Source organism: Macaca mulatta, chromosome 17 (assembly GCF_049350105.2).
Source record: "Macaca mulatta isolate MMU2019108-1 chromosome 17, T2T-MMU8v2.0, whole genome shotgun sequence".
Classification (NCBI taxonomy): domain Eukaryota; kingdom Metazoa; phylum Chordata; class Mammalia; order Primates; family Cercopithecidae; genus Macaca; species Macaca mulatta.
The window spans coordinates 27,279,788-27,293,337 of record NC_133422.1 but is presented as its reverse complement, the minus strand read 5'-3'; the positions used below and the strand labels follow the sequence as shown (position 1 = coordinate 27,293,337).

General features: G+C 40.8%; 1 protein-coding gene across 1 annotated transcript in view; it reads left to right on the top strand.

Moving 5' to 3' along the window:
* The first annotated feature begins 334 nt into the window (after positions 1-334).
* Positions 335-13,550, top strand: part of MED4 (mediator complex subunit 4) — a 35,197-nt gene continuing 21,981 nt past the window's right edge. Inside the window, exon 1 of the mRNA XM_077973608.1 lies at positions 335-504. The gene's annotated coding sequence lies outside the window, so the exon portion shown is untranslated. The remainder of the gene's footprint in view (positions 505-13,550) is intronic.

The window sequence follows — 13,550 nt, the reverse complement described above, 5'->3', positions numbered from 1 at the left end:
CCATAAATTAAATTATCTGGTATATTTACTTGTTAACACTCTGCCCCACCTCTATTAGAAAGTAGGCTTTAGGAGGGCAGGGAATTGTTTGACTGGTCCTCCTGTATCAGCAGAATTTAAAACAGTTCTTAGAAACAGTTGTTCAATAAATATGCAGAATGAAAGAATGAATAAATGAACAGAAAGTCTTGCGCTCAGAGTTGAGCACGAGATTTCTATCTGAACTCTCTTCAGTTTTCTGCCGTTATATTCAGTTCCCCAAGAAAAATGCAAAAAGGAGACAGTTCAGCCAAGTGTACGCCAGCTGTTCTGATAGAGGCTGCTGCATAGTCTGTTCTTCCCTGCAGACTCCTCCAGGATCCCTGATTCTCCCTCCCCCTTCCCTCAACCTCTGACATCAACATTGACTGACAGCCAGTCCCTGCAGTCTTCCTTTCTCCCTGTTTCCTGGGGCCACCCTGAACTCACCGAGGTTTCTGCGGGGGTGTAAGCCAAATAGAAACTGTGAGTATACTAAGTATTATGTGGAATAAGAAAGAGGATTTATTAGACTTTTGTAATCCCTGGACTTCTCCCTACCTCGTTTTCCTTGGTGATAGACGTGGGCCAGGCTCTTCACTTTTGCTGGGGTTGTAAAGTCTATTAACCAACACCTTAGGATGCCAACAAGCCAACAGGGGACACTTTTGCAAACAGATTTAAATATGCGTCTGTCAGATGGTCACTTGCCACATGATGTTTGTGTTCCATAATTCCACCACTTCACATCTAAATCCGGCCTTAAGGGCTCTGTGGGTTTGGTGTCTAAGGACTTAGAGAAGAACCACTGACACTGACACTTCTAAACTCAAATTATCTAAACTCCCTTTGAAATTGTAAGGCCTTTGTTGAGGAATGTCAACAAAGTGGTCCTGCCAGAATCTGAGAAATACCTCTGGGGCACTTTGCACAGCATACTGGCCAGGCGGGAGCGTTGTATACAGCAGATCTTGGAAATGGATTGCCTGGTTATCCTGTAAATGAAGCATTATGCATTTTTCTGGTTGAGAAGAGATAAAAACCTGGATCAGAAGGAGTGAAATGTGGCCAACGTTTGGCAAGGGCTTTCCAATGAAAATAAAAGGTCGAAACAAAGAGCAGAGCATGCAGTTTCAGAACTCCTAGGAGAAAGAATTTGGTGTTTGTAATTAGAAATTTTATATCAGGTGTTAGATTCACAAAGTGGGCAGGCAACTTTCTGGAAAGCTAACTGCTGAGGACAGGGAGTCACTGTGTTCACCACTGGACTGGGGCTGGCTGAAACGGATAACTTATGGCGAGGATTGAGGACCAGACCTGGCTGAAGCCCAGCATGTCGAAGAGCAACATGTTATCCAAGAAGAGGCAAAGGCCAAACCACAGAGAATCTGAAAGAACAAAGAAGCCACTGTTCTGCCCTGACAAGTGCCAAGAAACCTCCTTTAACCTCTTTGCTTTTACTCAAATATTTAATGGTGAACTCATCCTTATGGCTTTTAATGGTTATATATATATATATGTTCTGACGAGGGTCAGAATCAGATAACATGAGTTTGGATGTATTTGAAAGTAAATGGAAAAATGGAAAATAATGATGCTGTAGTTACCAAGAAGGCTAAACGAGCTGGGAATTTGGTGGTTTCGAGGTGGATTCGGTTCTTCATTTCCTGCCACTTCGATATTAATCTGTGTGCCATTGTGGGGGAGATACAGTGACTCATTTGCACACGGGGTCATGTAGTACTTTCTGAATTGTCATAAACATTGAGAGACAGGGTACGACCATCAGAGGCAAATTTTGCCAATTAAACTAAATTGTGTAGATCATAAAGTGTTTTTCTAAATTAAATCAAATCAGTAAGTATTTATCAATCAGGTACTTATGTGAGAGGCTAACACACAAAAACAGGATTTGAAATGCAAGGAAATGAAAAACAAGCTGGAAAATAGGAATTATAGTTGATCTTTTCTGAATTGTTTCCACAGACTCAGAGACAGGAAGTGAACTAACTTACTAACAGCCAGAAAGGAAAATTTTTTCTGGGAAATCTCTGTTGATAGAGCCAAAACAAATATTTTGATCTGGGAGAAAACAAAAGTTTAAATGAATGTAAAACTGACCTTCACATTCAGATGCTAGATAAGTCAAAGAACTTCAATTAAATACTGATCACTTACTCTGTGGTAGGTACTGCTTATAGGAAGTTGAAAAGATATGGTGGCATTTATGAGGACATTTAAACATATATTATTCTGTGCAAAACAGGTACTATTCTGTGCCGAAAAATTTTCGTTGTCCTCAAAACTTCTTTGTTGTTGTTGTTTAGGAATGTTAGAAGGATAAGAATATTAAGAGTTATTGTTATCTGAAGTTTATGACTTGGCAAAATCTATCAGAGACTCTTTGTCCATCAAATGAAGAAATGTGGACTGGGTGATGATATCATTAGGTGGTTTTGTTTTGGTTAATTGGCTGTAACTCAGCACCATTGATTTTTTTTTTTAATTACTGGCTGCTGAGAGTAGTCAGCCTCCACCTTGAGTCCTTGAATCCCAGAAGGTTCTTAAAAGTATCAATGCTATTGGGACTAACTGAAATATCAAATATCTTTGCTGTGGACTGGAATTATATCAACTTCACCATCAAATGCTAGATAAGTAAAGTGGGAAAGAACATTTAGTGTATATGTCATTTACTCACTTGTCCAGCTACCCTAAACTCTCTCCTTAAATCGGATTAGGCCACCAGAAGACCATATGCCTGAACCACATTAAATTAGCCTTTCACCAAATGGCCTTTGCTGGCCACAGAGGCTCTGAGAGGCACGGTTTCCCCAAAAAGAAGGTGAGACAAATAAAATGCTGGATATGATGGAACTTTTGGAAAGACAAATGAAAAATTATTGTAAGAGGTTACAAGAAGAAAAAAGAAATAGAAACTACTGGAAGAACTAAAAGCTGTATAGGAAGGAAATTATCGCCGTAAAACCCTACTTGGCTCTGCCCTGAGCAGCAATTACATTGTTACTATATTGAAAACATTGTTGAATATCTAAATAGAATTTAGTGGTAATGGATCTGAAAAACAAAAAGATTTTTAAAAAACAATTTTTTTAAATTTTAGAATAGTTTTACCAGCCTGGGCAACATGGTGAAACCCTGTCTCTACAAAAAATACAAAAAAAAATTAGCTGGGTATGGTGGAGCATGACTGTAGTCCTAGATACTTGGGGAGGCTGAAGTGGGAGGATCACTTGAGCCAGGGAGGTTGAGGCTGCAGAGAGCCAAGAAAAAATTCTGCACTCCATCCTGGGAAAAAATTGTGAGGATAGTAAAGAGTTTCCATCTATCTCATACTAGTTTTCCCTATTATTAACTCCTTACAATAATTAAGTACATCTGTTACAATTAAGAAACCAATACTGGGCCAGGCTCAGTGGCTCACACCTGTAATCCCAGCACTTTGGGAGACTGAGGCAGGTGGATCACCTGAGGTTAGGAGTTCGAGACCAGCCTGGCCAACATGATGAAACCTTGTCTCTACAAAAAATACAAAAATTAGCTGGGTGTGGTGGTGGGCATCTATAATCCCAGATACTTGGGAGGCTGAGGCAGGAGAATTGCTTGTACCTGGGAGGTTGCAGTGAGCCGAGATCACGCCACTGCACTCCAGCCTGAGCAGCCGAGTGAGACTGTCTCAAAAAAGAAAAGAAAAGAAAAGAGACCAATACTGATACATTATTATTGACTAAAGTCAATACTTTTCTCAGAATTTTTTAGTTCTTACTTAATGTTGCTTTTCTGTTTCAGGATCTCATTCAGGACACCACATTACCTTTAGTCATAGTGTCTCCTCTGGCTCCTCTTGGCTGTGACAGTTTCTCAGAGCATCCTTGTTTTTAGTGGCCTTGAATATTTTGAAGACTATGGGTCAGGTGTTTTGTAGAAAGCCCTTCACTTGGGATTTATCTGATGAAGTTATGAGTTTGGAGGAAAACCCCAGAGGTAAAGTGCCATTTCCATCACATCCTATCAAGAGTGCTGGTGTTAGTCAGTGAGGGCTGCCACAGCAAAATACCACAGACTGCGTGTCTTAAACAACAGAAATTGATTCTCTCACAGCTGTGAAGCCTGGAAATCTAAAATCTGCAGGATCGGTTTATTCCGAGGCCTCTCTCCTTGTCGCGCAGATGGCTGCCTTCTCATTGTGTCCTCACATGGCTCTTTCTTCATGCATCCACCTTCCTGGGGTCTCGCTCCCTGTGTCCTAATCTCCCCTTCTTTTAAGAATACCAGACAGCTTGAATAGAGACCGTAACAGCCTCACTTTAACTTATTACCTACTGAAAGGCCCTGTCTCCAAATACAGTCCCATTCTTGGGTACTGGGAGTTAGGGTTTCAACATGTGAATTTGGGCAGGAGGGGGACACAATTCAGTCTGTAACAGGTGCTTACTATCAACTGACTTCCCGCCGTTGTCCTTGATCATGGGGCTGAAGTAGCGTTTGTCAGGCTCCTCCTCTGTAAGTTACTCCCTCACCCCCAATCTCTGATATAGCTTTTAATTTTATTTATTTATTTTTTGAGACGGAGTCTTGCTCTGCCACCCAGGCTGGAGTGCAATGGCGCAATCTCGGCTCGCTGCAACCTCCGCCTCCCGGGTTCAAGCGGTTCTCCTACCTCAGCCTCCGAGTAGCTGGGATTACTGGCGCCCACCATGATGCCCAGCTAATTTTTGTATTTTTAGTAGAGATGGGGTTTTACCATGTTAGCCAGGCTGGTCTCAAACTCCTGACCTCAGGTGATCCACCCGCCTCGGCCACCCAAAGTGCTGTGATTATAGGCGTGAGCCACCGTGCCCAGCCTCTGATATAGTTTAGATATTCATCCCCTCTAAATCTCTTGTGGAAACTTGATCCTCAGTGTTGGAAGCAGAGCCTCGGAGAAGGTGTTTGGATCATGTGGCAAATCCCTCATGAATTTCTTGGTGTCATCCTCCTGGTAATGAGTGAGTTCCAGGTCTATTAGTTACCTAAAGATGTGATTGTTAAAAACAGCCTGGTACCTTCTCCTCTCTCTCTTGCCTTCTCCTCCCTCGCTATGTGGCACACTTGCTCCCCTTTCTCCTTTTGCCATGATTTGCAACTCCCTGAAGCCCTTACCAGAAGATGCTTGGCTGGGTACAGTGGTTCATGCCTATAATCCCAGCACTTTGAGAGGCAGAGGCAGGGGGATCAAGACCAGCCTGGGCAACATAGCAAGACCCTATCTCTACTATTTAAATATTTTTAAAACTTAAAAAAAAAAAAAGGAGATGTTCTTGCCATGTTTTTTTGTACAGCCTGCAGAACTGTGAGCCAAATAAATGACTTTTCTTTTAATTACCCAGGTTCAAGGAATCCTTTATAGCAATGCAAATAAACTATAAAAGATTCCTTGAACCTGGGTAATTAAAAGCAAAGAGATATATCTGTGTATACTAATCACTGTATAGACACATATCCATAAATATTTCTATTTGTAACCATATGTAACTATGTTAAGCTATATAAGAGTTCATATTGATCTAATCCAGTACCACATGGATCATTCTGACCTTCTCCCCTTGTTTGCAACTTTTTCCTCTCCCCTTTCAGGGGATGAAACATTTATAATACAGTATATATTTTTTTCGCATCCTGCACCCCATACTGGGATCATCAAACTTCCTAAATAATTTTTTAAATTTGCATACATTAAGGTTTATCCTTTGTGCTGTAAAGTTCTGTGGATTTTTATAAATGCATGGTTTCATGTGTCTACCATTACAATATCATACAGAATAGTTTTCCTACCTTGAAGAAATCCTCTGTGCTTCGCCTACTCCAGTCTCCCCATCCTCTGATTTCTTGGTAACCACTGATCTGTTTACTATTTCTATAGATTTCCCTTTTCCAGAATGTCATATAAATGGAATCATATAGCATGTAGCCTTTTCAGACTGGCTTGTTTCACTTAGCAATACACATTTAAGATTCTTCCATGTCTTAGGGTCCCTTGATAGCTCATTCCTTCCTGTTACCGTATAGTATTCCTTTATATAGTTGTACTAATGTTTGTTATCTAATTCCATCACTTATTCAACCCATTGAAAGACATTCTGGTTACTTTCAGTTAGAATTTTTTAATACGTTGCAAACTTTCATGTATCCGCAAAGTAATATGACTTCCAAAAAACTTACTGAACGCATTGGGATACGCTGAAGGAAGTATAATAGTTATGATGATCGTTGCTGGACATTGTGGTGTGGTGGTGAAGAATACTGGTTCTGACTTTAGACTGCTTGGGTGCTGCCACCTCCCAGTATGTGATCTTAAATGGATGACCTAACTTCTCTGTGCCTCAGTGTCCTTGTTTGTAACAGGGATAGCAATTGTACCTATAGAGTATGAAACAGCACCAGTCCAGTAGACATTACCCACTTCTGTAATTTATTTTGATTTGCACAACCATGCAGCAAGCACATTACATACATCCCTCTATGCCTTCCAGCAAAAATAGGGAAAGCTTCATTTTCCCATTTTATAGACTGAGAACCTGAAATGCAGAGACCATAAGTCATTAGAACCAGGACTTGAATTGAGGTTAGTCATTTTACGAAGGCTCTGATCATTCAACTTCATTACAGTGATTCCCCAGACCAAAGGAAAAGTTTCTTCTCACACAGCCCTAGACATACTGGACCTGCAACACCATCTTTACTCTGGGTTGTAACATTTTATGAAGGACAAACTAGAATGTATGAAACAGATGATGATCAAGTTGATGAAAGTCTGGAAACCCTTTTAAATGAGGTGTGACTGAAGGAACCAGGGATGATTACATGGGTGAAAAAATAAAATATTAGAGATGAAGTAAACCAAAATGTTAATAATGTGTGTCTCTCAACGGTGGGTTAACAGGTGATATTTATTTTTTTATATATTTTAGATTTTCTATGGTGCATCACATATATATATATTCGCATATATATGCATCATAGTAAATCTAGAAATATAAAAAAATAAAAATTGGCCTGGCGATGGCTCATGCCTTGAATCCCAGCACTTTGGGAGGCCAAGGCGGGTGGATCACCTGAGGTCGGGAGTTTGAGACTAGCCTGGCTAACATGGTGAAACTCCATCTCTACTAAAATACAAAAATTAGCTGGACATGGTGGCAAGCGCTTGTAATCCTAGCTACTCGAGAGGCTGAGGCACAAGAATAGCTTGAACCCGAGAGGCAGAGGTTGCAGTGAGCTGAGATTGCACCATTGCACTCCAGCCTGTGTGACAGAGCAAGTCTGTCTCAAAATAAATAAATAAATAAATAAATAAAAATAAAAATCATAATCATAAAAATACTTTCTATGATGCATATATAAGCATATACATGCAACAGAAAATCTAGAAGATATAAAAAAATGCATCCTAGAACATTTTAAAAAGAAATAAAAATATGCATGTATATATAAAACGTTAATAAGAAAAAATATCTTAATAAATTATGGTTAAAAAACTTAATAGGCTGTTGTGTGAAAGACAGATTAAATGTTTTGTTTTTGACTTCAGAAGACAGAGTTTGTGCTCAACATGTGAAGATTATCTTGAGGCACATTTGGGCTCATTATATGTAAAATTAGCTGAGGCAAGGTAGCCACCTCCCCGCTACCAGAAAGGGTTTGATCACAGGCTGGGATCAGGCTAGACCAGATGACCTCTGAGATCTCTTCAGCTTTTATTCCATAACTTGGGCTTCCACTTAAGAACACAAAATGTTTTTAATTGTTTTAGCTCACGATGTACAAACTGATGCTGCTAATATAAATACATTTAGTTTATTCATCTCTCCAAGCACCCAAAAATACTTAGAGATTTGTTTTATGTATTAGGATGAAATGAACCTGTATTTTCTTAGAATAATCTGAGAATTTTTACTCATTCAAACTAAACTTTTTTTCATCTTGTATTGGTTTCCTAGGGCTGCTATAATAAAGTACCACAACCTGCATGGCTAGAAACAACAGAAAATTTTCCTCTCACAATTGCAGAGGCAAGAAGTTCCAAAATCAAAGTGTCAACAGAGCTGTGCTCCCTCAAAAGCTCTAGGGAAGGGTCCTTCCTTGCCTCTCCCAACTTTAGGCAGCTGCAGGCATTCCTTGACTTGTGGCTGCATCACTCCAGTCTCTGCCTCTGTCTTCACATGACCTTCCCCTCTTCCTTCTGTGTCTCTCCTCTGTGTATCTCTTATAATGACACCGCGATATTGGATTTAGGGTCAACTTGGATAATCCAGGATCATCTCATCTTGAGATCCTTCATTACAACTCCAAAAACTTTTCCAGATAAAATCACGTTTACAAGTTCTGGGAGGTGGACGTATATTTTGGGAAGGCCACCACTCAATCCACTACGCATGTGAATTAAGATGTTTGTGAGCCGGGCGCGGTGGCTCACGCCTGTAATCCCAGCACTTTGGGAGGCCGAGACGGGCGGATCATGAGGTCAGGAGATCGAGACCATCCTGGCTAATATGGTGAAACCCCGTCTCTACTAAAAAATACAAAAAAAACTAGCTGGGCGAAGTGGCGGGTGCCTGTAGTCCCAGCTACTTGGGAGGCTGAGGCAGGAGAATGGCGTGAACCCGAGAGGAGGAGCTTGCAGTGAGCTGAGATCCGGCCACTGCACTCCAGCCTGGGTGACAGAGCAAGACTCCGTCTCAAAAAAAAAAAAAAAAAAAAAAAAAAGATGTTTGTGAGATATTTTGGCAATTTGCTTTCTGATACTGATTCTTTGCTCTAGTCCTTCTTCCTCTAGCCCTGCCAATCTTCCTGCCCATCTCTGATACTTATTCCAGCCAACTTCTATCTTGAGTCTCTGCTTTCACCTCATCCAGGAGACCTTTCCCTGACCACTGTTGTCTTGCTCACCTCTATAGGCCCAGCATTTAGTGTGGCATAGCTACCAAAGGAGATCAAAGATGATGCCCACCCTTCTTCTGAGTTACTGAGAAGTGGTAAGTTTTTAATGATGCCTGGAGAATTTCAGGGAGAGAATGACATTTGTCTTATTTGAGGGTCTGATAAATTCCAGGAGATTTTTCCATTGATACCACACTGCAAATATGTAGGGGGAATGGGCCAGGCACGGTGGCTCACGCCTGTAATCCCAGCACTTTGGGAGGCCAAGGCAGGCGGATCACCTGAGGTCAGGAGTTCAAGACCAGCCTGGCCAACATGGCGAAACTCTGTCTCTACTAAGAATACAAAAATTAGCGGGTTGTGGTGGCACACGCCTGAAATTCCAGCTTCTCGGGAGGCTGAGGCAGGAGAATGGCTTGAATGTCCGAGGCAAAGGTTGCAGTGAGCCGGGATTGTGCCACTGCACTCCAGCCTGGGTGACAGAGTGACACTCAGTCTTAAAATAAGTACATAAATAAAAATAAATAAAGGGAATGAGAGGCTTAACCTAAACTGTTTTTTATTCTCAAGGCACAAGAATGTAGGGAGTTAAAGTCAAATGCCACAGTTACTAGAGGGCTAATGACTTTAATTAACTGAGTAATTTTGAAGAGTAGGAGTTTTTTGTCGTACTGTTTTTGAAAGTGGAGGATGAGGTTCTTTTGAGGGACGCCTCACAATGTAACTAGGGTGGGGCGGTGAAGAAAGGGGTGAATCTTTGCTTGAGGTAGAGCAGCCCTAGTTGGTTCTAAGTGAGATAACTTGGCTAATTAAAAGCAGTTAAAATGGCACATTTTGAGGCTTTGTAGTTGATTTAAAAATTAGATTTGCTGCCCTATACGCCAGCAACTTGCTGGGAATTCATCCCTTTCCCCAGTAGCTTTTTGAGAGGTGAGTTATGTCTTCAGAAACCAGAAATGGTGGTTCTTGATATTGGAGCTTGATCCTGAATTGAGTGTTATTTTTACTTGGGATTAAAGGCTCTGAGGTTCATGTCTTGAGGTAGAGTTTCAACGCTTTTTGTTTCTTAGAGAAGAGTTAATTAATGCAGTTGTTCTGTTTTCCTTCTCTCACTGCCTGCCTGCCAGGAAAGAAATACCTGAGTCTGACTTTCCATCTCAACCTTGACCTTGAATATGGTTTTTTTGTTTTTTTTGTTTTGTTTTGTTTTTGTTTTTGTTTTTGTTTTCTCAGTGAATCAAGTGAGGCAGGATCCTTAATTGAGAAAGAGGAAGCGAAAGGAGATGCTGAGGGGTAGAGAGAGGCAGTGGTGTGAAACTGTATGAAGGACAATGGAGAGGGGTCAGAAGAGGGATGCATTGTCTCATTACCCAGAAGAACTAAGGACCCACTGGAGATTTAGGGGTTAAAGTCATGAATTTCAGTTACAACAAACTGACTGGCTTGTGTGTTTTTCTCCATCTATATTCAGCTGCATTGGTATAGGCATGTAGTAGGCAGAGCTGCATTTAGCTCAGTGCGTGGCCTTGCCAAGGGAGTAAAACAAATCAAGATGGGGGCAAGGAAGTCAAAGGTATGTGCAAGGCAATGATTAGACATCTCCAGATGCCCACTGACATGCAACCCCTCTTTATCAGTCTGCTAGGGCTATCGTAACAAAATGTCACAGACTTAGTGGTTTAAGCAACAAGAATTTATTTTCTCACAATTCTGGAAGCCAAAAGTCCAAGATTAAGGTGTCAACAGGACTGGTGTCTTCCAAGGCCTCTCTCCTTGGCTAGCCCGTGTCTGCCTTCTTGCCATATTCTCACATGGTCTTTTCTCTGTGCATCCAGGTCCCTGGCATCTTTTCCTCTTCTTATAAGGACACCAATCAGGTTGAATTAGGGTCTGTCCTAATGACCTCTTTTTAACTTGATCACCTCTTTGAAGACTCCATCTCCAAAGCATTCACACTTTTTCAGTACAAAGTAAAAAACACATTTTACATTTGACCCAGTGCACATATACACAGATATATAAGTGAAAACAGTTTCCACAGGATACACAATGCACTTTGATATTTTAGATATCTTCTTTTCTATTAAAAAAAATCCCTACAGGGATATGTTAGGCATGTCAAACAAATAATAATTACATAGTTAAGTGTAGATAATAGTGTAGTAATGTAAACACTAACTATTGAGTTAACAAAGAATTGTATTCTTTTTTTTTTTTTTTTTTTGAGACTGAGTTTCACTCTTGTTGCCCAGACTGGAGTGCAATGGCGCAATCTTGACTCATCGCAACCTCTACCTCCCAGGTTCCAGCCATTCTCCTGCCTCAGCCTCCTAAGTAGCTGGGATTACAGGCATGTGCCACCAGGCCCAGTCAATTTTTTGTACTTTTTTACTAGAGATGGGGTTTCACCATGTTGGTCAGGCTGGTCTCGAACACCTTGGCCTCTCAAAGTGCTGGGATTGCAGCATAAGCCACCGCACCTGGTCAGAATAGTGTTCTAACTAATGGGAAGATAAATGACACATGTAAGAGAGATAAAATCCTCATCTATCATAATAGGAAATAAATTTCAAAAGCAGTTGAATAGAGATACAGAATATATGCATATTATTTTAAAATATGTGAGCAAAGAATAGACGTAATGGTTAAAAATGCTGAGCTTGCCCACCATTAGTGAGAAGGATATGCTAGGAAGTGGGGCTCAGGAGGTGGTAACTTAGAACTTTTTTGTTTTCATTAGAAGCTTGTGAGTACCATTTGATTTTAGAATATGTATATATGTTGTTTGATGAAAATAAAAAATTGGCCGGGTGAAGTGGCTCACATAGCAAGGCTCTGCCTTAAAAAAATAAAATAGGCCAAGCACAGTGGCTCATGCCTGTAACCCCAGCATTGTGAGAGGCTGAGGTGGGCGGATCACCTGAGGTCAGGAGTTCGAGAGCAGCCTGACCAATATGGCAAAACCCCATCTCTACTAAAAATACAAAAATTAGCCAGGCATCCTGTAATCCCAGCTACTTGGGTGGCTGAGGCAGGAGAATCGCTTGAACCTGGGAGGTGGAGGTTGTAGTGAGCTGAGATCGCACCACTGCACTCCAGCCTAGGTGACAGAGCAAGACTCTGTCTCAAAAATATAATAATAAAATAACAAAATAATAATTTTTAAAAAGATACATGGTGTATTCAGCTATCTATTTTGCTGACCCTCAGGGACAGGCCTGGCTGAGTTTCTTGCTGTACCTCCAAACCTCCACACCAACTGCTTGCAGCAGCTTTTTGCTCAGAATTTCAAGCTGTGCATTTATTTGATAGTGTTTGTATGAGGCGTTCTTCAAAAAGCTCATGAAAAGTGTGTATTATAGAAAAACTATACATGTGTTTCAAAATATTTTTCCACCAAAATAAAGTCACACTAACTTGTTATAACATGTATGAACAGGATCTAGTTTGAGGCCCAAGAAGCATAAGACATCAGTCTGACAAGTGCCCCTATCAGAGCAATATGAATTCTACTAAAATCGAAGCAAGAATATCAAATTGATGGTGAAGCTTGGGTGAAAGAATGGTGAAATCTTGATGCTTTATGAAAAGTTTATGAGGACAATGCCCTAAAGAAATCAGCAGTTTTACAAATAGAAAACTCATTTGAAAAAGGGATGAGATGATGTTGAAGATAAAGCCTGCAGCAGCAGACCATCCATATCAATTTGCAAGGAAAATATTTGTCTTGTTTGTGCCCTAATTGCAGAGGACCAGCAATTAACAGACAACACCATAGACATCTCAATTTGTTCAGCCTATACAATTCTGACTGAAAAACTAAAGTTGAGCAAACTTTCCAATCAATGGGTGCCAAAACTGTTAGGCCCAAATCACCTGCAGACAAAAGCAGGGCATTCAATGGAAATTTTAAACAAGTGAGATCAAGATCCCGAGGCACTTCTTTGAAGAGCTGTAACAGGAGATGAAAAATGGCTTTACCAGCACAATCCTGAAGATAAAGCAAAATAAAAGCAATGGCTACCAAGAGGTGGAAGTGGTCCAGTCAAAGCAAAAGCAGACCAGTCAAGATCAAACAGCAAGGCAACAGTTTTGGGGATGCTCAAGGCATTTTGTTTGGCGACTTTCTGGAGAGCCAAAGAATAATAACAATGGCTTGTTAAGAGAGTGTTTTTAGAAAGTTAGCAAAAGCTTTAGCAGAAAAACACCCGAGAAAGCTTCACCAGAGAGTCCTTCTCCACCATAACAATACTACTGCTCATTCCTCTCATCAAACAAGGACAATTTTGGAATTGTTTCAGTGGGAAATCATTGAACATCCACCTTACAGTCCTGATCCTGACTTCTTTTTGTTTCCTAATCTTAAAAAAATCTAGGCCAGGCTCAGTGTTTCATGCCTGTAATCCCAGCACTTTGGGAGGCCAAAGCAGGTGGATCACTTGAGGTCAGGAGTTTGAGACCAGTCTGGCCATCATGGCAAAACCCCATCTCTACTAAAAATACAAAAATTAGCCGGGCATGGTGGCACATGCCTGTAATCCCAGCTACTCAGGAGGCTGAGACAGGAGAATCACTTGAACCCAGGAGGCGGA